Source organism: Carassius auratus, chromosome 29, assembly GCF_003368295.1.
Source record: "Carassius auratus strain Wakin chromosome 29, ASM336829v1, whole genome shotgun sequence".
In the NCBI taxonomy this organism is placed as follows: Eukaryota; Metazoa; Chordata; class Actinopteri; order Cypriniformes; family Cyprinidae; genus Carassius; species Carassius auratus.
In genome coordinates, this window is record NC_039271.1 from 3,345,361 (window position 1) to 3,369,957 (window position 24,597).

The window sequence follows — 24,597 nt, forward strand, 5'->3', positions numbered from 1 at the left end:
AGCAAAACACACTATTTGAATTCAGAATTATCTTTCTGAACACACAAAAGACAGTTTATGATTAGCACATGCACGCTACACAAGAAATGCACACAACCACACAGGCACTTTTATTTATCAGTTTGCCGTTCTTCTAGCAAACGTGTTGTTTATTAAAGAGACATTTCGTTTCGGTTATATAAAAACGTTTAGAAACCGTTAACTGATGAGCATCGTGTGAGTGTTGAAAGGTATAAGACACACACAGATGCTCTACAGACTTCAAGAACGATTCACAAGAATCACCTTCATCAAGAGAAAGGTCACGGCACGCAACACACAGCCATTTAGAAACATTAGAGAAATGTTACTTTTCAAGAAATGCAGAAACACACTGTGACAGTAACACCGTGTCTACACCGGACGCGATCGAGTCGACACACTCTAAAAACTAGACACATCTCTTTAGATCACGTGATCTGTGTGCGTTGGAGCGATGTGGTGTGACTTTAGTTCAGTTAGTCTTTATTTTCAGTATTAACACGATCATGGAAACCTGTAACAGTGATTTTCAAGCCTGAAAAAGTCAGGGAAATGAAAAAAAACAACAACATAGAAGTAGTAATTGGAAATCATGGAACTTTTAAAATCAAATATAATTATTTAATTTTAAAAAATGTCAATATATATAAATAAATCTAAATTATTTTATTGTAACTTTTTTTAATAATTTGTATTTTATCTTATTACTTTTTATTTTCAACAAAAATCCATTGGTAAACATTTCAAGTAATTTTCTAAGCTATTTTAGATGTGTAGCTTGTAATAGTAATTTATGATCATTTTAATAAAAAATATTTTAGAGTTAAAAAAATGATTTTTATCAAAAACTTGTTAAAATGATTTTTAATTCCATTGAAAAATATTTGCAATTTATTGGTCAAACTGTGTGGAAAGCCTGTATTTTGCCCTATTCCATTATTTTCCAAAATGTTTTATTAACAATATCAAATATGTTTATATTTTTGCTACACATTTCATTCATTCGTTGTTGATATAAATAATCTTTTGGCAGTATACTTTTTTCATTAAATTAAATTAGAAATAGTGTAATATTAAATGAAAAATACATTAAATTAAAACTAACAAAGAACATAATAAATAAGAAAAAATAAAATAAAATTTGTAAAAAAAATAATAATAAATGGATTTTTAAATATTTCAAATTGATTATAAATTCTTTGAAACATCACTGAAAAATAACAGAAAAAGGTGGGAAGCCTGTATTTTCCATTTCTGTATTCAATACAATTATTTTATTAACAATATCAAATATGATTTTTTTTTTTGCGATAAACTTAATTTATTAATTCATTCAAATATTTAAATAAAGTTTGGCAGTTACTTGAATAAAATAAATAAAACCTATGTAAAGTCAATTAAAAAAAAATTTTTTTGCTTAAAGTAAATGTTAGAAAAAGAACGTTTAAGAAATTATTACAGTAAAGTTAAATAAAGTAAAACATTTAAAATCAAATTTAAATTTAATAAAAACTATGGATAAAGAACTATGGAAAAATATATATTTTTAAATTCATTTTCCTATTGGATTCTTGTTGAAAATAATAGTATTTTACTTTTAGCATATTCCCTCAAACCCACACTTGACTGGTATGTGGTTAGTGAGCACCAGACCAACGCTTTCTCACGACCAATTCGTACGTATTTTATGAGGTGGATTAATCGTACGAATTTGTACGACCTCACTCGTACGATTTTATACGATTTGTCTAACAGTTAGGTTTAGGGGAGGGGTTAAGGTGTAGGTCATTCGTACAAATTCATGCGAATTGTGCAACTCGTAAAATACGTACGATTTGGCAAAAATCGTATGAAATTGTACGAGTGTGGTCGCACGAATTCGTACGAATAAGCCACCTTGTAAAATATGTACGAATTGCCGTGAGATCGGGTTGGACAGACTCAGTTTAAAGCGGAGTGACTCAATGTCGTTTGCCTCCAGTGTAGACGCGATGCAAGTGCGAAAAAACAGATTGTGTTTGGCAGTGCAAAAAAAACTGCAAAATTAAAGCAGTCACTAGTTCAGTGTATATATACAGTACAGTATATATTTATATATATTAAGGACAATTATACGAAAAAAAGTACTTAGACCATTTTCAGTCTACATTATCTTCTTTAAAAGAGCAACATACCGGTCGAGGTCAAAGTATTTACACAGTAAGTACAGTACAGTACAGTTGGCACTCGAATCCACACACGTTCACTCAGCAGTGGGATCCAGTAGCTGTGTAGCTGGACATCTCTCGGCGTATAGTGCTGAACGGCGACAGCTCCAGTTCTGTCGTGCACTCGTGCTCGTTGTCGTCGCTGGCTGTGGCCGAAGAGTGGGCTGCGATCCCACACGCCTCTGCACAGCAGCAGCACTCCAGAAAGGCTCGACCGAAGGGTCTGCAGAGGCACAGAAGCAGCACCGGCGTGACTGTCGCGCGCAGGAACAACAGCAGCTGACTGAGCAGATGCAACAGTGCCATGGTGCTCTGCGGGACCCCGGCCGCCATGTACGCTGAAACCATATTGCACACGTTGTCGGGAACCACGCATGCGCCGTATACGATCGCCAGCGCGACCACGGTGCAGTTCATTTGGCTTTCCAAGCGGATTTGCTTCTTGTTGCCTCTAGCACAGCCGCGTTCTGCACGACGGATACGTCGAGCGGTCGCCACCGAGCAGCCGATGGTGAAGAGCGTCGGCAGGCAGAAGTAGCAGCCGAAGCACCACCAGAGACGCGCACCTTCATAGGTCAGGCCCAGGACGTACAGCGTGTCGGGGAGGGAAGTGGAGATGCGAATCAGGCAGCGTTCAGACGCCGGGTCGTCTAGCGTGCCGTCGCCGTTTTCAGACACCAGCTGGCGGATCAGGAGCTCGGGGAGGGCGAGGAGTAAGGCACCGATCCAGATGACGGCCAGCTTGGCGGCGGTGGAGGTGCAGTTCTCGATCATCTCGTAGTACATCTGGACGTTGGATGCGGCACGGAAGCGGTCGATGCAGAGTGCACAGAGGGTGAAGGTGGTCACGCCGAGAGACGCCACCTGGACAAATATAAACACAAAACACGATTTCATAAAAAAGATAGGAAAAGTACTGATACTTTACTACCAAGATGATGCTGGACAAAATTATAAAAATAAAATTAAAACATGAAAAAACAAAAACTGTAAAGATCTGTGAACCTGGAAAAACTAGCATGGAAAATTGCGGGGGAAAAAATCATGAATATAATTTTTTATAATATAATTTTCTATAATTTTATCAAATTTAATATTGCAATTTATGCACAACTTTAAAATATTTTTTTAAAACCAAAAATACTGTAAATATGTATATAAATGCAATTCATTTATTAAAAGGTGTGGGAATCCTGCATTTTCCACTTCTGTCTGATATAAAATTATTATAGAATATCAAACTTGTTCATTAAATTCATTATGCATTTAAATTAAAATTAAATTAAATTTAAAGTTAAATAAATGAAAATTAAAATTAAATTTTTTTATTTAAATTATGCATTTAAATAACTTTGGCAGTTACTTAAAATAAACTGAAAAACTAAAAAATTAGCCTGAACAAAATATGAACATAAAAAGAAAAATGTAAAAACCACATATACATATATATATATATATATATACATATACATATACATATACATATATATATATATATATATATATATATATATATATATATATATATATATATATATATTATTTTTTTTTTTGATAATTGATAATTATTTATTTATGGATTTTGTCATTTACATCCAGTGAATGTAATATCCAGTTTTGACAAAAATGTAATCCCAAAAGGTAAAATATGAAATAAAATGGCATTTGTTACAATGAATTATATATATAATTCATCTTATATATAATATCTTTTTTTTCATATTCATATTCAAATAAAAAAAGTAAAGCATTCCTTTCAAACTTTGACTGGTATTGGTATCATCTGACAAAATGTTGTTATAATGACAACCCTGTCTGTGATATCTTTGAGAACGGTGTTATCTGTCAGTAGGAGTCTAGTGTAAATGGTGTAAGGCCAGTGGCGTAAACAAACCACTTGACAAGAAAGTCTGAATTACATCTGGCATCTGGCTGAACCCAATCCTATAGCTGAAAACACTAATTGTTCAGCACATCGCAGCAGGTCTGCCAGACTAGAAACAAACAGCTCTGGCTTTTACAGACTTTATCTGCTGCATTATCGTGACAGACAGTCAACTTCCTGCAGTCCCGAACAGAGCGGGGCCCGAAAACACTCCCAACGCACCCTTCCTTCTGCGCAACGGGACATTTTGCCTGACTTTTGCCACAATAAATTGGGAGATATGAAAGAGTATTTACCAAGGCGACACAAAAGAAACAAATGCAATGAATGGTAGACAACTGGAGAGCTTCTTGGCCACGTTTGAGCAGCTGCGTCCCAGAGGATGATACAAACCCAATTGAAAGAGCCAACTAAGTGTTTGTCTTCATTATCATAATTACAGAGCAATCAGACACATCAGCATCAAGGAGGAGACGTCTTTCGTGCTGTTGTGCATCGCTGGCTCAATGAAAACTAGCCTACATCCTTCATCTCCAAAACCAGATCTGTGAGACCCTTCATCATTTCGACAAAAAGCAGACTGTTCAGAATCCATTATAGATGCATTGTGTCCAATAAGATGCTGTAATGGTGCTATATTACTTCCATCAGTTCATCATCAACTGCATACATGTATATAAGAATTATCACAAATGTTGAGAGGTAGAAAACTTCTAAATGTTTAGAAAGACAAAGGAAACAAATGTACAGCGTCCAGACCACAGGCTGCATGACTGATGTGGTTTGAGGCAGATTTTCACAGTAATCAAATCTAAGGTCTCTGTGGTCTCCACACACCTCACGCTCTGGCAAACAGTCCAGACCATGACCCTCATCTCTCTCAGTCTGATCTGACGTTCACATGCGTTTGGAGGCATGTTCTAGCTTACAGGTTTCCTAGCAGCAGGTGAGGATAGCATTGGCTGCGATGGTCTTTCTTAACGCCTCATTAGTTCTCTGATTAAGAAGCTCTTCAGAACGATGGAGGAGCTGGTTATTAATCTGGTTTAACGGCTGCTTTTAGACAGGGTGACTGCAGGCCATTGTAGGGCTACCGGTCAGCAGGGACAGCAATAATTCGTACTTATTGACAAACGAGATGCACTGAGGCATGAGCGAGCTAGAAGCAAAAGCTATTACAGGAATGTTGTTATATGTGAAGAGCACAGAATGAAACAAATACATATTCAGATCATTAAAGGGGAGTTAACAGCCTGGATCAAAAACATAAACACAAAATGGATTAATTATAGAAGAGAAAGCCAACAAAAATCAAACAAAAACCAAGCCAAACAATTAAATGAAATAAAAATACCAGCAACCCTACATAGGACAAGTGGTTTTTTCAAAAAATTAATTAAAAATAATAATAATAAAATTATATATAACTCTATATATATGATCCAATGATCCTAGGATAAGTGGTTTGTTCAATAAAATAAAAATAAAATAAAAACAATATAAATAAATACCCACAACCCTAAAAAAGGACAAGTTTTAAAGAATAAAATAAAATAAAAAACACCTATGACCTTACAAAACGACAAGCAGTTTAGAGAATGGATGGGGAATAAAATAAAATAAAAATTCTGTAAATAATTTAAGTGGTGTTTAATTGATCAAGATTCACCATCATGATGCTAAGGTTGTTATTCAGTTCCTAAACATTTTTAATATGTTGCTATGATGATGCTAGGAGGCCAAAAGCCATCAGATACACCTCTGCAGAATGTTTGCTCAAATGAAACAAGGTCTTCATGCAAATGTCTGTGTTTTGACAGATGCAGTCTCCAGAAAGCTAAAGACCAGTCAAAACACAAGTCAAGTTAAAACACTGCACCCACACGCTGCCCCCAGATTTGCTTGACTTACCACAGTGAGGAATGTCAGACCTCTGATAAAACAAACCCAATGATCAGACAAGTTCAACTGGCGTTCACTGAACTCCATAATATATTTCTCCACCCTTGAACGGAAGCCCTCTGCAGCAGACAACAAGTCACGGGACGTTAAATGTGAAAAGTGACAGGTTTGAACATAAGCAGCAAAAACAAGACCCTCTCCCAGAAAGCAGACTTCTAGCTCACATGAACTATCACGCACAATGTTTTGCATGCATGTGTGAGTAATGAAGGCGTTTTCTCCCTGTGGAGCACTTTGCCATTAAGACTGAGTTCACTCACCACTAACTTGCATGCAGCCGCTGCAGATCAGCATTCATAGGCGAGCTGCAGCTGGAGGGACGGGCACATGCACAGTGACTAGTTTCATTCAGCTTCACCATTGTCCTGGCTCTCTCTGCCTGTCCCATACAATCACAGCAGGCACGCTGTGTGCAGAAAAGGCCTTCCATCCAAAACCCATTCTTCACACCCCTCACACCTTTCACCTTCTACTTCTCTAAGGCAAACAAATGGGTGAAACTCACCAAAGCCTCTTCAAGGAAAGGCAGTCTAGGCCATCTTAGTAACGCCCCTGGGATACTATTTTATGTGTATACAAGCACAGCTCCTATCTGCTTGAATAGAAGAAGGATGAAGTCTACACGCTCAGAAAACAGGTACAAAAGCTGCCACTGGACCAGTATCCCTTTAAAAGGTACTAATATGCATTTTAAGGTACTAACATGCACCTTTTAAAAGGTACCACTCCAGCAACAGCTTTTGTAACTTTTATGTATATGAAACGGTTTGTTGTAAGGGGAGCAATAAATGCAATGCATTTGGTATTGTTGTGCTTCTATAACTTAGATTGATGCCTCCATTGATGCCATATTGTGCATTACAATTTCATTTGTTGAGTGAGCTTTTCATTAAATCAATGCATTAATAAATGAAAAAAAAATCTATTTCAGTATTACTTTAACAAAACATCTAATGAGAAAAAAACAAGAATAAAAATTACCTATTCTTAAAAAAATAGATACAATCAAAATAAAATTAAAGCATGTCATTTTACTTAATGCAATGTAAAATTTTCTACCCTATTTGATTTTAGGGTGCAATATGATCTGTATATATGTTTTTTGTGAGGTTCACCAGGACAGGTTTCCAGCCATACAACGAGTCCACAATTATTTGACACTAAAGAAGCGTGGGGTTTGGATGGTGTAAAGTGAGCTCTACTGAAACTGGGTGTGGTGAGGAGATCAGGATGCAGCGGGGTGCTGCAGATTTCATGTGTAATAAACGGTTATGGTTGCACCATACAGTATGTGACGGTAGTGGGACAGAGGTCAGAGCACACTGTCAGTACAGGTGTCCTGAGGGCAGGGTGGATGAGCACTGACGTCTCCCGAAACGAGACAGAATTACCCACGATGACATGTATCACTAACTTACCCTCAAGAAAAGCAAACCTTATCACTACTAAACTTATGCATGGAAAGCTAAATCATTACATTGTAAAAGAATGCAAAAGAATATATTTTGAAGAACATGTTGGTCAACATTGGAGCCTATTAACTTTCATTGTGCACTGCAAAAATATTTAGGCCTAGAGTTAAGATTTTTCACTAAAAAGAAAAAAAAAAGAAAAAATGTTTTATTTTTGCAATAGAAAGGTTCATGCTTAATATGCTTAATTTGAAAGAAAGCATTTAGAATTTTTTTTTTTTTACTGCCATTTTTTGTATTTTATATGAAATTTGAATTACATTATTTTATTTTATAAGGTTTGAATTTTATTTAAAATTTCAAATCTTAAATTTGGGCCTAGAATTATTATTATATTTTTTTGTGGACAACAAATACTGAGCCATCTTTATGAAGGTGATGAACTGACAAAATTAGCATTTTTGGGTGAGAAATCCTTTTAAGCGCCAAAATGTTAAGTTAGTGTTTGAGGTTCACTCTAATCAAGCTAAAACGCCATTATTAAAAGCAATGATTTGCATCTATCCCACATAAGCATATGTAAACAAACATTTTAAAACCTGTTGTGATTGCACATGGAATCCATTACCTCAATATAGGGTATGACTTTACAGGTGAACTGGCCCAGCAGCCAGGTCTTTGTGAGTTCGTGAAACACCACGAGTGGCAGGCAAAACAAGAGCAGTGCAAAGTCCCAGATGGCCAGGTTGGCCAGAAGAGCATTTGAGATGCTCCTCATGTAGTAGTTATGGCACACCACACACATTATTGCTATGTTCCCAGTTATTCCAACAGTGAAAATGAGGACGGAAATGATGGTGATTGCATACGCCCCGTACGTCTCGCTAGTGACGGGGTAGAAAGGATTGGGGAAGATTTCGCTCTCCTCATCCTCGGCGTATGGAGGTGTCATTGGCGTGGCGTCCCACGGGTCGTCTATCGGTTTGGTGTGGAACTCAGCATATCTGGTGAGATCAAATGGGAAATCTGTGGAGGTGAGAGCGAGAGGCTTAGGCATCGGTTCCCACATGGATAAAGAGGATGTCAGGGCGTTATAATAAGTTTCAACTGGTGTCAGTGGGACAGCGCTTTTATTCCGGCCCCTTTTCAAGCTCTTAAACACTTTCTTGTGGTGTTCCTTTGTGCCTCGTTTGCGTCTGTGGTTTCTTCCTCGCTTGCTTGTTGAATACGGCTTAGAGTTATTGTGTCCACTTACTGTTCCCATGGTAGCAGGCATCCCAGCATTCAACTTTTCCTTTTATGTCGCCGCAAGGGCTTATGCAGCTTTGTGCCTCTGTCCGTGACTGTGTGTGTTCTGTTCGATAAGAGATGTCTGTATCCATACCGCTTACCTCCGCTCTCCAAAAGCAGCATTACATGTTCAGACAAGTTAGTGTTGTCTTCTGAAGTCTGTCTGATGTTGAAGGCAGGTGTACCTGCGGCTTGATGTCTCGCAGGGTGTGTGGCACTGGGTTTGGCATCACGAAGGCTCCTAAGAGTGACTGGTTCTTTGGTGTGTGCATTACGGTTTTCTCCGTGCAACAAAACGTGTGGACAACCTGCAATGAAAAAGATCGTCCTTAAAAGCAGCAGCATCTGCATCTTCACAGCTTCAGTGTGCTGAAGACGTTAGAGAAACACTCGAATGTGGTGCATCGCAAAGAACACACACGGTTTTCCCAGATTCACATTAAGGTAAAAGTTAACACGCGAATGATCAGTAAAGGCTAATTAGATCCATGCAAATGACTTTTCCTGTTCCATCAACTCCGGTGTTGTGCGGCAAATAAAAACCTCCTCCTCTAGATTCTTCGCGTTTCTCGTCTCAGCAAAGTGCAAGAAAGACGATGTTTCCTCCAAACGACATCATTTGCGTTCCTGCTTCTGCATCCCAGCCCAGCTGCAGGAGTCTGTCGCATCCCGTGTTATGTTGGGCGCGGCAACCTGGACTCGTCCTGCGCCTCTGCCTCGAGACGCGCTCCGTGGCGCGAGCGAGCGGCGAACGGGCGGGGTGCTACTGCTACTGTGAGTGAGAAGCGGGTGAAGAAAATGGACGGACACTCTCCTGGCGGATAACCTTGTTCTGTCAAGCTGGATCCATCAGCATCAACCCCTTGGACCACCGCAGCTGGAGGCGACCCCGCCCCGCCCGTGCGTAGTAGCTACATGTATTACCATGCGTAATTACGCAAGTCAACAAAATCATAATCCGATCAGTTTTAAGAGTAACATGGGTTTATACGAGTTAAATTACAGCCGTGTGTCACAGTAACATGCAGGAAAATTCAAACTGCAAAATAATTCACAATGCACTGATTTAACGAGACATGCTACGATAATAAATCAGGGTGAAATATTACATTTATTATGTTATGATATATTCGCAGATTCTGCACACGCATCGTGCATGCAAACAATACAAATCCTTGTAAATAATTGTATAAAATAAATAAATATATTAATTACGAGTCACTCCATTTTCTATATCTGCAGAATCTAAACATGCAAACAATATTAAACAATATAAAACGTGAATCATGCTTTGTACAGATTGCACAATATCTATAATAAAAATAAAAGCAAATAGAAAAAGTGAATTCATAAATAAAATATATCAATATAAATGCAATTAGCACTGTTGGAATACAACTGTAAAAATACAGAGGCCTCCGATGTATTTAGACACTTCACCTACGTTCATGCAGCATTTGAGCACTGGTGACACTTGCTGCAATGTAGTGCATTGACAATCAGACATCTATGTGTGCAACTAAAATGTCCGATTACTTTTTGGAGCACTGCATCTGTTACTTTCATTTCTGAAAGCTCTTGAATGCATTGGTATGTCAAACAGGTTTCTCTGCTTGTGGCAATGTCACAACAGAGCAAAGTACTCTGAGCGGAAGGGCAAGAGCTGACTTGTTAAGATTTGTTTCCTGCTGGACAGAAACTTGGGCTTAGAGGCGTACATTCGCAAACAGCCAACAGCTTTTCATTGCCTTGCAAAACATCAGTGATTATGTGGAAACGCTCCTTATTTAGCTCAGACATGCTTTAGTTTCTTTGTTCTGCGAGGTCCAAAGTTTCACCTCTAAGTCCTGCTGTTCAGTGAAAGCCTGGTTGAATGTTGACGTGTAAAACAGTGAGACCAGGTGCAGAACCCCAGCTATTGAAGCTGGCACAGCCTTGTCTAGATACTTGTCTAGATGCCAGATCTAAGCATGGGGTTTAAATAACAGTGTGAGCCACAAGGTCAGGTATCTGAAAGCTGACTGAAATGTTATGTGAATGGAATCAATGCAACATGATAAGCAAGACGTTCAAGATTATTTCATTTGTCAATTGTAATCCTTATATATCTTAAAATATAGACTAAACATTTTCTCCATTTATTTGTGTCCTTTTCTTTTAATACCTTGATGAAATAGCTGCAGTGAATTGAAAGGCCTATACTTGTCTTGCTTTCTAGAAAGAAGACTTTCATGCAAAGCAAAACTGCATTATTAAAAAAAAAAACTTATTCATAAAAACATCTTAAATTGAAAAATTATTATGCCACGTCCAAATGCTAATTTAATGTTGATTCAAGCATACATACATTTTCACCAGATTTAGATAAAAACTAAAGAACAAAATACACTTTCATTCAAGATTTGTTTTCTGAAATAAGTTATATGTTAGGCAATTTGGTGTTTGGACTGCATGTATGGATTATTATGAAAAAAACAAGACAAAGAGAAAAATTTGTTTTTTTATGAGGGTGATTTAACTGTCCAAATCTAATGACATGACAGACTCAAAAAGCATCATTTCACTAAGCAACTGGGTGGGTGAAAATGAGAGGGGGTCAGATTTTGTGGCAATCTAAAGCGCCACCTTCCGGTGGAAAGCGGTACAGCGTAAACACGAAAAACACAGCGTGATTGCGCCCCCTTGGCGCAGGCCCTGGAACAGAGAGATACATATTCACCCTAAAAACATTCTTACATCGTGCAAGGTGTACTGCATGTCTAGTACAGTTGTGAACCTAATTAATACAGTATATAGGGTACAGAAGTGTGACTCTCTTAGGGAATGAAGCTCAAATAACCCAGCGACTGTGAATTACTGTGATCAATCACCTGCTGTCCACGAGCGAAAGATGATGAATGACACATATCTCCGAACAAGCACCAGCAATATCTCACCGCTACTGTAGATGCACAGTATCACAGATAAGGGTTGGCATCAATCAATCAATCAATCAATCAATCAATCATGCAGGCACAGTTTGTCTGAAAATGAAGCGGTGCCATCATTTACACTCTGTCATGTAGCTCTAAACCTTTATCATGGTTTCTTCTGTTCTGTTGAACACAGAAGTCTAGAGAAATGTCCGGGATTCTGTTTTCCATGTTTTAAAAAACTGATGGTGAATTATTATTTTTTTTTATTAAATAAGTTCCTCACCAAGGCCTAAAACTCATAACAGCATCACAATACCAGCAGCCTAAACCTGAGGCCACATGAACACTCATATTGGGTCAGTAGAAGTCTGAGTAAAAGCCATTCAATTCTGCGCACAATAGGACAGAAACATCGTATCACTTAGAAAAGTGGCATGATGACAGCAGTTAGTGACGAGTGCAGTGGAGAGCGAATGGAAGAGGACTGTCAGTAATGGCCTCTCAGATTCCTCTGGATGACTCAGACACACTCAGATCCCGACTGAACCATGCAATAAATGTGTCTCTGCAAGCAAAACAATATCACAAAACAGCAATGAGTCTTTAAGAACCAAAAAAAATCACAATAAAAATAAAATAAAAAGTACTAGGGTATTGTGGGTGTTTTAAAGCTTTGCTTAACTTTCCATGAAGAACCTTTAACATCCATAGAACCTTTCCTTTAATCAAAAGTTTCTTTATAGTGGAAAAAAGTGGTTCTTTTTTGACATTGTTGCAAAACCCCCCTTTTGAAACCTCAGTTTACAATAGTGCAAGGAACTACTGTATATACTCTATTACTTTAGGCAAGTAATCATAACCACTATCTAACAAACCAGTGACATTCAGAAGAGCTTTAAAATGCATCTTTAAGTAGTCGACTGCATAATAGACCTCTTAGACAACTGAAAAATACATGTAAGGTTTGTGCCACAGTGCAGCAGTAGCAAAAACTCAGTAAACATGTGCTGGTGAAAAGGTACATCCTGATCTATCTGTCAGAGAAAAGCCATCATTGCAAACCCTTTCGTTTTCTGACATGCTCACAATTTAACCCAGCTGTCTGTTCTCCACTGCTTCCTCAAGGGTAACTCCTTTCGTATCTGACACACTCACACATAATGACAACTGACAAAAGGAAAGAGAAACACACTTTCATTTATTCACATACTGTACAACCTCGTTCCAAAAGCCATTTGGAGTGCAGCCGAGAACCTAGTACCAGATGACAGGGAAAAAAAAGTGCTATTGCTCTTCATTCAACCAGCTAATTGCTAAAACAACAACAACAAAATCTCAAGCTCATGCTAAACATCCCACAACCTAAAGATCAGGCCTCAAAGCTGTTCAAGCTATCGTATGGCTTCAGATTAACTATTTTTATAGTGCCTTTGTTTGTTGTTTATTAAGTTTGACAGCCACGTCACCATTAACTTCCTTGGAAAAGAGCAGGACATTCTGCATCTCTCTCTCTTTCTCTTTTTTTAAAAAGGAAGTCATGCAGATCTGTAACGACGAGGTAAAGGATGACTGAATTTTCACAAATATTGAGCCTGGTACTATATAAATGTGTAGCTACCAATAAGCTTTTACATGAAGATGACTGCTGATTCTGAAAGGGATCATTATCAATCCTTATGACGATCATTGCAGTCGTTCTAAACTTGCATGACACAACAGGATGAGACAAGCTGAAAAGATTAGAGACAAATGGATGGATGGAGAAAGATATATATCTCTCCACACATCCTTCCATCAACTGCAGCCAGAACTTACATTCAGCAATCCATGTGCAACCTCCAAGTGCAACTCTTTTACAGCTCTGAGGTTATGCCACATGACTCACGTAAAACCAGGCTTGCTTATGGTCTTCAAATAGAGGTGCTTCAGTGCCCTGTAAAAGAACATCATTTACAGTAAAACATACTTGCAGACATGCCAGAACCACCATGGAAGACATAACTTATTGTTTATCGAAAGTGGCTTTTGCTGCAACTCCAGAAAGAAAACATAATATATATATATATATACACACACACACTTTACAAACAATAATAAAAAAAATATTACAATATTTATTTATTTATTTTTTAAGTACTATACTTTTCCTTTATGAAAGATAAGCTACTGTACCATTTTTACAGCATGTATTTTATTTATTACTTGACTACATGATGATGCTCACTGATCAATTCTCAAGTTTTGCATACTGTAGGAAGAGATTTGACACTCTCTTACAAGACTGCAATTTTGTCTCCTAATCTTATCTTCTTGGCTGACTGTAGGACCCTTATTAAAGGAGAAAAAACAGCATTACACTTACCTGGTATCTATTACAGGGTTTAAATGGCGGGCTGAAGCCGAGCCAGGGAGCGAGAGTGTGTTGGCAGCTGTACAGGAAGCCTGCTATCATCAGGTTTGCAGGCTCGACTCAGACAGCGCTGAAGGATGATACACACACCGATACCGGGATGAGTCGAGAGGACGACTGGAGCCACTTTAGTCTCCCTTACAGACTACAAAACATATCAGCGTTATCAGCTGCCGTAGATCATTTCATCCTTCTGTCGGATTAGAACTCATGGTCTTGACACTAAACCCAATTGATCAGTTTTAAATTTTCAGACTGAAATAAAGTGGATCCCCCAGTCCTCCTGGATGAAGGTATAAGCTGTCCTGGGTGCTTTGGTGGTTGCTTATGGTCAATTGAAACTCTGTAGTGTCTATGATATTCAGGACTCTAGTTATGCACCATCATTGTGAGCATTTTCTCCAGTTTTGCTATCCAAAGACTAAACTCCCATGTCGAGCAATGCATTTGAAGTATCTTTCATGTCAGTAGCACAAACATTGTGGGACAAGTTACGCTTAGAAATGGAATAATGATGGGATTAGTCAAATCCCTTACCATAAGAACAAGAAATACAGTGATGCTTGTCTTAGCAACGTCAAACTATGAAGACAAAGTAGATCGGAAGAAAGACCGAGCAGGATCAAAACAAGATATTTACTGAGGATTACTGGACGGTCTTATAGTAATGAGAGTGCAAACAAATCCACACCAAACTACCAAAATACTCTCTCTCCAAGGAATAATTCATACCCATACGCTCTTCAGAAGCAGCAAACAGCAAACAATTCATCATCTCCGAGGGGAAAATTCATCATGTTTGATAGAAAAATAATAAAAAGAAAACAAAAACCATTTTAAATGGAAACGGTGGCATATAACAATAGCCTATATTGAATCCAGACACCAGGCGAATGGTTATATAAATCATAACTCTTTCTGCAGTAAGCCTCCCTGTCATATTTCATAAGTGGTGCTAGCAACAAAAACACATCTTTGCCACCGTAGTACGGTTTCTTTCCGATTCAGTGTGGGGTGAAACTGCTGATTGGAGAGAGAAAGAAAGTCGCAGAGAATAAAGGAGATTTGCAGTGACAACTTTATTATCTTCAGAGAGGGGTGTGATGTCAGTAAAGTTTGGCTTCAACTTTCTCAGCAACTAATTTTAACGGCCAATTAAACAAATTAAGTTTTCCAGTGCCATGGCAAGTATGAACCTTGAGATAGAGACCATCAAACCCGATGCGATGGCAGCTTTTGCACCCGATGCTCCAAACAAAATGTGAGATCAAAAACTCCCTCATTAGAAAGTCTCCGGTCGCCACACCTGTAAGACAACGGATTAGGATCCTGATCCAGTGCAAGACGAAAGCATGACACCCCTAAAGGGCTCATCTGAAGCAAAGTTCAAAATGTTTCTGGTCGAAGGTCTGTGTGCTCATGCTTCATATACTGTATACATAATTTTTATGATAAGACTGTGTAAATGCTTTATAAGAAAATGCATTGTACTTACCCATGCACAGTCAGCTCCACACTGCTGGGATGGTTGCCAGATTGTTTCTGGTCCAGGTCAAATAATAAAAAATACAAAATAAATCAGCTTCCAGCCTCGGTTATGTTCTGAATATATGGTTCAGGGGCCAGAGTCACGAGAATCTTAAGAAAAAAGTTAAATCATTTCTTCAAAATAAATTCTCAATAGTTTGTAAGGACATGCAATTCTATTAAAGTTCTAATGATCCATAAAAAAAAAAAAGAGACTTGCACATCAATTCAGTGAGAAACCTTTGAAGTCCATCTTTTTGTGCTGCTTTAAGATTACCTAAATAATCATAAAGAAAAATCTGCAGAAAATTATTAATATAAAAAAGTACCTTTAAGTCATAAATGTAGAGATGGTGTCACTTTAAATTACTTGTGCACACCCATGGAAATAGTAATGTTGTATTTATTTTTTAGCTAGGGTTACATTGTAATGCTTAATCTTCAATACAACCCAATAAATAAATAAATAAAGACGTACCTTTGGGTATTTAAGACACGTTGGAGGTTACCTTAATTTTAAGAAGTCTTTTACGGTCATTCTTTTCAGGGATTCAAAATCAAGTTTTGTCTGTAGAATAGTCTTAAGAATAATAAAAACATAAATCAACTTAACATTGTTTTAGCAAAGGTTTTTGAGACGTTCTTGTAACAGTTTTGGGAATCCAGCTCCTGGTTCCTCTTCCAGTTTAAATCAGTGGGATTTTTTCCTGTTTTATTGTCTGGACATATTTTTTTTGGTAGCACAAATATCTGTACATAGAAGAACTAAATATAAGCAATATCATGCCACTAAATACAGGATTTGATCAACCTGGGAAAACTTGTAATCTTAGACCGATGTGCCAATCAACTGAAGCTCTTCCAAAAGGGTTTCTCAGTAAGGATTATGGGATACAGATTGGACGTCATAATTCTGAGAAATGGTGAAACATTTGATCAGCACATTTCCGAGTGTAAGTAAATAGTTATGGTGTTGTTATGTTTGGCCGAAAAAAGGGACCATTTGTCACTCCGATCACTGTGGTGATGTGTTGGCATTTATTACAAGTTGTTGTTGTTTTTGTGTGTGTGGAAAGGCTCATGACTCAAGCTGTCAGCAGATGGCACTGTGGCTCAGTGACAGATGCCCAGTCATTACAAGTGCAAGAGAGAATGCAATTATAACCACTGGAGGAAACAATTAAGAGGTAGAGGTAGAGCAATCTGGGAGAGAGCCCACTTCTGTGCTTCTCAGCTTTAGTGCCCGCAGGCCATGGTGAGGAAGAGGCTGAGACAGAGAAAGAGAGAGACCCTCTGGCAGCGCTGATGTGCTAGCCACTAATAGGCTGCAGCATGCTTCAGTGGGATATTGTTTGATAGCAGCACTGTGAGGGAATGTGAATGTGTGTATAAAACTCTAGGAGATCAACCACAATATAAACAAGATTTTCCTTAAGAGAATCTGAGTGGTGTTAGCGCCATGCAATCGTCACTGTTACACTGTTACAATGCTAGAGGACATTGCTACTGTATCCATTGGTGTTCTGGAATGTTCCTAAACAGTTGCTAGGATTCTGTCTTTGTTTCTGTTCTCGATAGTTGTTAGGTCGTAAAATTTCTTAAGGTCAGACATAGACAGTCACCAGATTATGGTATGGTACATTATGTCACTTCTCGGTCATTCCAAGACCCGACAAACATCAATTCAAGATGCTCAATAAGTGAATATTTGCAAACTAATGACAACTGATGCCGAGGGGGTAACACATCAATCTGACAAAACCTGACGAACGTGTCTGTTGGCATTTGTCCACGACGGTCGGTGCAGTGTGAATGGCCTTTAGGTGTTCTACTTTAAAGGGATACTCCATCGTATTTTCATATTATGTTTTTCCATTACCTAAGACGTGTTGATACATACCTCTCTTGTCTCAGTGCGTGGCGCAGTTATATCTTCACTAGAGGGAGCGGGGGCCGGTGAGAGGATTTTTCACGAGTGAAGATATTACTGCGCCAAGCCGAAGTGCTTACAAGCACTTGCCATGGCATTCCGCCACACAATATAGTTATCCATTTTATACGCTTAGAAAAGCGCAACGTTTTGTATTGTGTTACCGTCCTAGGTCGAGTTACACTACGCGAGTAACTGTTTTTAAATAGGGAAAACGTGGAGGTGTTTGGAAGCTTCTCTGCTTGGCCCGTATTGAATGAATGGGCTAAGCTAAGTGCTTTCAAAGTGTCACCGCGAGCCAAAGCGATTGAGTGCACGCACTGAGACGAGAGAGGTATGTATCAACTCGTCTTAGTTAAGGGAAAACATAGTTTAGGAGTATCCCTTTAAGTGTTTTAATTTTTTGCCACATGGTTGCCAAGGTGTTCTGAGTTAATTTGTTACCTTGCTGATGCTATGGTGTCAGGGGTGGTTGTAAACCCTGTTGAAAAAAACTGCATATGCTCGTTAGATCTGTTTTGAAACTGGGACACTGGTTTGAGCTGGTTTAAGCTGGTTCTTTTCTGGTTTTTGCTGGTCATTAGCTGACCATGTGCTGGTTTTAAGATGGTCGGACCAATTTAGGACCAGCACATGACCGGCTAAGTACAAGCATAATCAAGCAAGCTCAAACCAGCATCCCAGCTTCAAAACATTCCTAACCAGTATGCGGGGGTTTTTTTTCCAATGGGGAAGATATTGGTAGTTTTTTTTTTTTTTTAGATGGGTTTATATGCCTTTTCCAGTGTGTTCTGGGTGGTAACCAAGGCTAACGTAAGAGGTAAGTGTTTTTTAGCTTGCTGCAATGCAGTTTCTGTGGCATTTTTATAACATGACTCACTAGGGTTTTGCTAAGCAGTTTGTAAGATGATTTTAATCCACAAGCTTGTAATGTTCTTGATAGTTGTTTGGGAATTGCTATGTGGTTTTTAAGATCTTGTTAGTGTTTTTAGCTTGTTGCTACACAGGTGCAATGGTGTTCAGAGTAGTTGCCTGGATATTATGAGGTTGCTAAAGTGTTTTCGGCTTGTGAGAGTGTTGAGATACAGTTGTGAAGATGTTCAGGGTGATTCAATTATTACCATGCAGTTGTTAGGATGTCCTGAGTGGTTTCAGGGCATTGCTATGTATCGCTAGGTTGTTCTTAGTAGTTTTAATTGATTTCCATGATGGCTCTTAGGTTGTTTGGGATGTTTAAATGTAATACTTAAGTTTTGTTGATTTGAACAAGTCCTGAACCCAAAGTATGAGCAAAAGTAACAGTGATGTGAACTTACTAACAAACACTAACAAATGTCCAGATGTGTATTTGTGATGATGTGCAAGCATCTGAGGGTGTGTGACAGTTAGAGAATGATAAAGACTCGTGTCGTGGGTGTGTGTGGGCTGAAGTTGCCACACTGAGCGAGTCTGTCTGGTTGTTAGTGTGTACGTGTGTATGGCTAACAGTGCAGAAAGACAGAGACATCATTTTACTGCATCATTAATCTCGCCATTGTGTAACCCCCTGCACTTTGCTGCGCACACACAGTGCTACTAACAAATTCATCAGTTTCAATTCTGTCAATCAGCAGTAAACAGGGTTTGTTTCTTGAGTTGTGCAACTGCTTTCCAGCCTGGAGATATTCCAGCAGGGGAAAAAGAAGGCACAAGAAGATACTGTACCATCTCAAATCAATCCAGTTAGCATCAGTGGTTTTCAGTTACCTGCGGTTAAGAGGTCACATGTGCGGCTAACTTAAGACAGCCAGGTCAATTTGTCCTGACCTCCTCGAGGCACCTTCCAAATCATCACACTTTATGCAAAGCCTAATGTTTCCATCATGTACAGAAAAGTACTTTAGCATCTGTTTCAGCTGTGAAAACGGCAGACCTATGCATTAGATCAACGCAGTGTGTTAGCACAGGATGAGAAAAATGAGAAGAAATGGTGGCCAATAAGTGCAGCACACAGCATGATTAAACACTGCAGTTATTTCTGCAATTTCGGGTTACAGTTGCTTGTAAAAAGTTGCGCTGAAAAGGTAACATTTAAGCTCGCAGGCACTGAGCGCTGGTGTAACGAATCTATTTGTGTTTCGTGCATTGAGTTCAATTCATTGTGCATCTATGACACTGTTAATATAGAGATTAGGGTTGGAATAATGTGGCAAATATGCAGCAATTACATCTACTGCAATTGTGTGGTGTGTGAAATGTGACCTGGACGTGGCCCAGTGCATTAACAGAAAGTGACTCAGTCTCAACTCTTTCCCATCATCTCCTTGTAAGAGAGACTGACACCAAACAATTGTGCTGGCCTGCAATCATCTTACCCAGCGCACGCACAAAAACACTCCCAGCACAGAGAGTCCTTCACACACAGGCGCTGAAGCACCGGAACTGATGTGACCCTCTGTGCATTATGGGATATCGAAGGGGGAGGGAAACGATCAGGCCAAAGTGTGACACAAGTCCATACTTATCTCTGAAGTGCTCTTCACTCCAACATACAAAAACAACAGAAATTAAACGAAAAGCAGACTGGTGCTTTTGACTGAAGAAATGGGTTCGGCGGGGGTGAAGAGTAAAGGATGAAAAAGCAGAGGAAAAGCAGCAGCAAGAAAAAAATGCAAGTAATTTCAAAAGTTTCATTCATTTAAAAGTGAAAATACGTTTATTTTTTCTCAGGCTATTGGCACTTTTGCTAGCATGAACATGAATACATACGTTTTATATTTCTCTAAAAACAAAGCCTAATAAATTATTCCACTGCAAAGGGTTTTGCTGAAGGACACAATACGGTGATACTGGATTTTTTGGGGATTTGAACCAACAACCCTTTGGTTTCCAGTGAAAATCTTAAGAGGTTAACATTAAATACATAATTGCTGTTTATTTACTCCTCCTCAGGCCATCAAAGATGTAGATGATCTTTGTCTTCAGTAGAAGAGTAAAACAATTTTTAAGCTGAAATCCTGGTCCTTGGTGATTCATAAAGTGCAAGTCAACAGCGACCATCACTTAAAAAAAGGCTCATGTAGGAAATACAAAATGAAAGCCTGACTTGGCTCCTGACAATATATGGTCTTATGAAGTGAAATGATCAGTCTGTGCAAGAGGACCAATTCACCAGTTTGTTTAACATGATCACACATTGAGTATACAGAATGCTATTATCAAAGTACCCAATAATGATGTAAAATGTGATGTTTTACATGTTTTAAAGCATATAAAGTGAATAAACTCTTCAAATCAACCTGTGATTTCACTCCATTAAGTGCTGTGTTCATGCATGCTCATCAGTTCTCCGGTCTGAATATGAACTGTTTTCTCAGTTCAGTGACTGCTGGAGTAACTGGAGCACTGTAAAAAAACATGCCAGATGCTGGCAAAAAACAGCATCATAGACTCATAGACGTTGTTTATTGATATTTATAATATATTGGCTAAACTTATTTATTGTTCTACTAAAGAAGAATGCCTGAGGGTGGGTAAATTAACAACAAATTAAAAAATTTGGGGGGTGAATGGTCCCTCAAAGCCAATCCACCTGTATAGGTTCAGTCTTAATGACTGCACACCACTTATGTATTGATTCGATCCACCTACAGGTTGTGCTTTAGACCACAGATTAAGATTCAATGCATCTCCGCATTACGCTAAACTATTAACACGTGAAAAAAGGTTAATGATCACAGGTGGCTTCCTCTCTGTGGGGAGAGTTTCCTGCGCTTTGTTTTTGTGCAGATATCGATGGAGGCGTCTGAGAAAGGGATTGTTTGGTGGAGGTGGCTGCTGTCTCAGCAGAGCTTCAGGTGGATAGTGTTCCAGTCTGCTTCGATATCTGATGCTCCGCCGGGAGGGGAGACTGAAAATGAGAGGACAGATGGTGAAGACTTGGGTACATGGAGCTGATTCAGGAGTTTTATTAGGCACTTTGAGACAATATTGATGCAGTACACTGCAGTAGAGTTTGCATTCATTAATATTCACACATGCATTTATGTTTGTATCGCTGGTCGTAATTCAATATCTCCTTGATTGAATTATGCCGTCTGATTACTAATGCTCTCCAAAACAACATATTCATGATCGTGACAAATGGCTTTTTTCATCAGCACATTTTCGAGCGTTTGTTAATAACAGAGTTATGGCTTTATTTTATTTATTTAATTTGAAGAAAAAAGGGCAATTTTTTTATGAGTCTCATTTTGGTGGTGTCATTTCTTATAAGTTGAAAGCTTGTTTGTTTTATGTATAGCATAAAATGTGTTTTATATATTTTTTCATCAACTACATTTTGTTTGCAATTTATCCATTGCAAGATTGACTGTAATTAGAATGGCAATAAAATATTGACCACATTTAAGGACTAATATCACAAATAATAATAACAAATAATAAACAAAATAAATTAATAAAAGATAAAAAAAAACATCAAAATATCTGTATACACATCTGTAGCCTGCATTTTTTTAAACGCTTTTAGCATGTTGACGTGAAAAATCCACAATTAACATTTTAACTCAAAACATGACCTAGAAAACATTTTTAGGCATTTCTGATGCAAATCATGTTCCAATAATTGCACTGCCTTCTATGATATTTTCAGTGGGAGGATTCTAAGCTTACATATTTTACATTTCAGAATGCATTGAAAAAAATAAAGTAAAACATCACTACAACATTTAAAAAAAAAATCTGATTATACATGAATAGTATCAGCAAGAAATACCCTTGGAAAAAGTAGACCTTGTAGAGGTTAGACTTTTCAATCTGAAGTGCATATTGCAAGGTAGATCTGAATAGTATCTAATATGAATCCTATTTGCTTTGTGTGTTTATGACATCATGAAATATGCATGTGCCATCATAAAACAACATACCTGCACTGCCACAGTATTCCATCTCATGTGGGTGCTAGCAAGGTTGTAAGACAATGATGAATGACCTGCCACTCAGACTGACACCCAACTCTGGAAAAAGGCAGAGAGGACACAGATTCACAGGGACCTTTGCTTTCATAAACCTGGTCATCATCCCTTCTTATCCAGCGTAAACTGTATCACAGTTTAGAAACCAAACCTGCCAGCCATTGTGAGACTGTGCGGCTCTTCCTCTGAGAACATCAAATCATTTCATGCATGAGGGCACACGGGGATTCTCCAAATTGCTCTGGAAGTACAAACTTTCTCTTCAAATATTTACAGAGCTGAGAGAAACGGGGGGAGATATCATGGAAGGATTTGCTGGCTAGACAACTGGAGGAAAGCGCTGAAGTGTAAGACAATTTCTAAACAAGTCGTCTCAGACTCTCTTTGGGGATGCTCTCAACTCCCCGTGTCAGCTAGAAATATTAGGAACATTGCAAGCCTCCTGGCCTCAATAACATGAGAAAGTGGAGTAAAAAAAGAAAAAAACTGCTAGATACATCTGCTGCTAGAGTTGCTTTCACAGGCTACATCGTACAAAACACTAGAGAAAAAGATCAACAATGACAACACATGGAGAACAAAACTCTACCTCTGTTCTTAAAGCTAACTTCCTTCCAGTGAAAAGAGGTAACTAAAAGTGGTAAAACTACCAACTTAACTACATTTTACAGTAGCATACATTAACATACAACGTTTCTGTCCAACTGTATCAGTTTGTTGCACTTGTAAAGATTCCAAAGGATGGTTTAAAGAATAATTCGAATAATAAACATTCTAAAAATCGAAAGAATCTCCTTCCACTTCAAAAGCTACTTTTGTGGAATGGAAAGGTTTCATGGAAGCTAAAGGTTCTTCATGGAACCATTAGTGCCAATAAATAACCTTTTATTTTTAGGAGTGTGGGATGGTTTGTTACAACAAAAGGAAGATTGCGTTATCTTCAAATAGCTGTGCAATTGAGAATAGAAAATGTCTATCAGCTCTTTGCTAAAGAAAAAGAGCTGGGAAGACAACACAACAGACTAAAGATGGCTTTAACCGGAGGAGGACAGCTTTTGTTTGCTGTGTGGCCTGTCTGTTGTTCTTGCGGGGTGTTGTGCAGACAGTGGAAGGGCTGCGCGGAGGCGTTTGAGCGTATTAGAGACTGAATTGATGAAGCGTCTTAAGCATTGCATTATAACACATCAAACCCTGACCACACAGATGAATTAGCACTTCCACTAGGCAAGCAAACAATAATTCAATCACCATCGGTCGCGCTGAGGGATGCTTTGAGGAATGCTGAAGTAGAAACTGAAGAAACGAGGAAGGGAATAAATAAAGGGAAAGTAGAGCAAGAGAAAATAGCAAGCTATCTTTTAATAGGATGAACAGGGACATTGTAAAAAGAAATCAACAAAAATGGCATGGTTTTGGTACAAATCACAAAGATCATAAAGCATGTCTTTCCATTAGATCAAGCAAGACCTTCAATATAATTTTTATTGAAAAACGCCTAGACTGGAAGAGAAAAAAAAAAAAAAAAAAAAAAAACTTACAAAGATATAAAGAAATGGAAAGTAACACGCACACATACACACACACAAATTGTTTTACACCCATTTACAACTCCAAAAATATTTGTACTGTGTTATAACCCTTTGATTTGTGGTAAGTTTTTATAGTATCAATTATTTTAAAACATTATATATCTTCAAGATGTCTAATTCAGTTCTTTAATGCAGAATCGCTGGAGTGAGGGAAAGCAATCAACTGGCAGATCCTGTTAATATTTCCTCGTCTGAAATGCCACATCACAACAAATACGAGACACCAAAGTTCAAGCGTGGCTGTTTTCTGTCTTATGCAAGGTGTTATTAACCCAATCATGCATTTGTGGTTAATCATATACCAAAAGCACACAATTATAATAAGAAAAAGAGGATACATGGAGCTCAATGATGTCATCAAAACTGGTCTGTCAAGAGGGAGATTAGAACAATTAGATGCCCTTTTTTGTTGTTGGGTTAAAGCATTGTGAATGTATTATAAGTGCCTGTAAAATGCCACATGCATGCCGTGAAGAATCTTTGTGCTTCTAACA

The 24,597-nt window shown here is 38.3% G+C and overlaps 1 pseudogene; it reads right to left on the minus strand.

Annotated features, from left to right (window-relative positions):
* Positions 1–1,890: 1,890 nt before the first annotated feature.
* On the minus strand, positions 1,891–9,675 carry LOC113047873 (prosaposin receptor GPR37-like; annotated as a pseudogene).
* Positions 9,676–24,597: the final 14,922 nt, after the last annotated feature.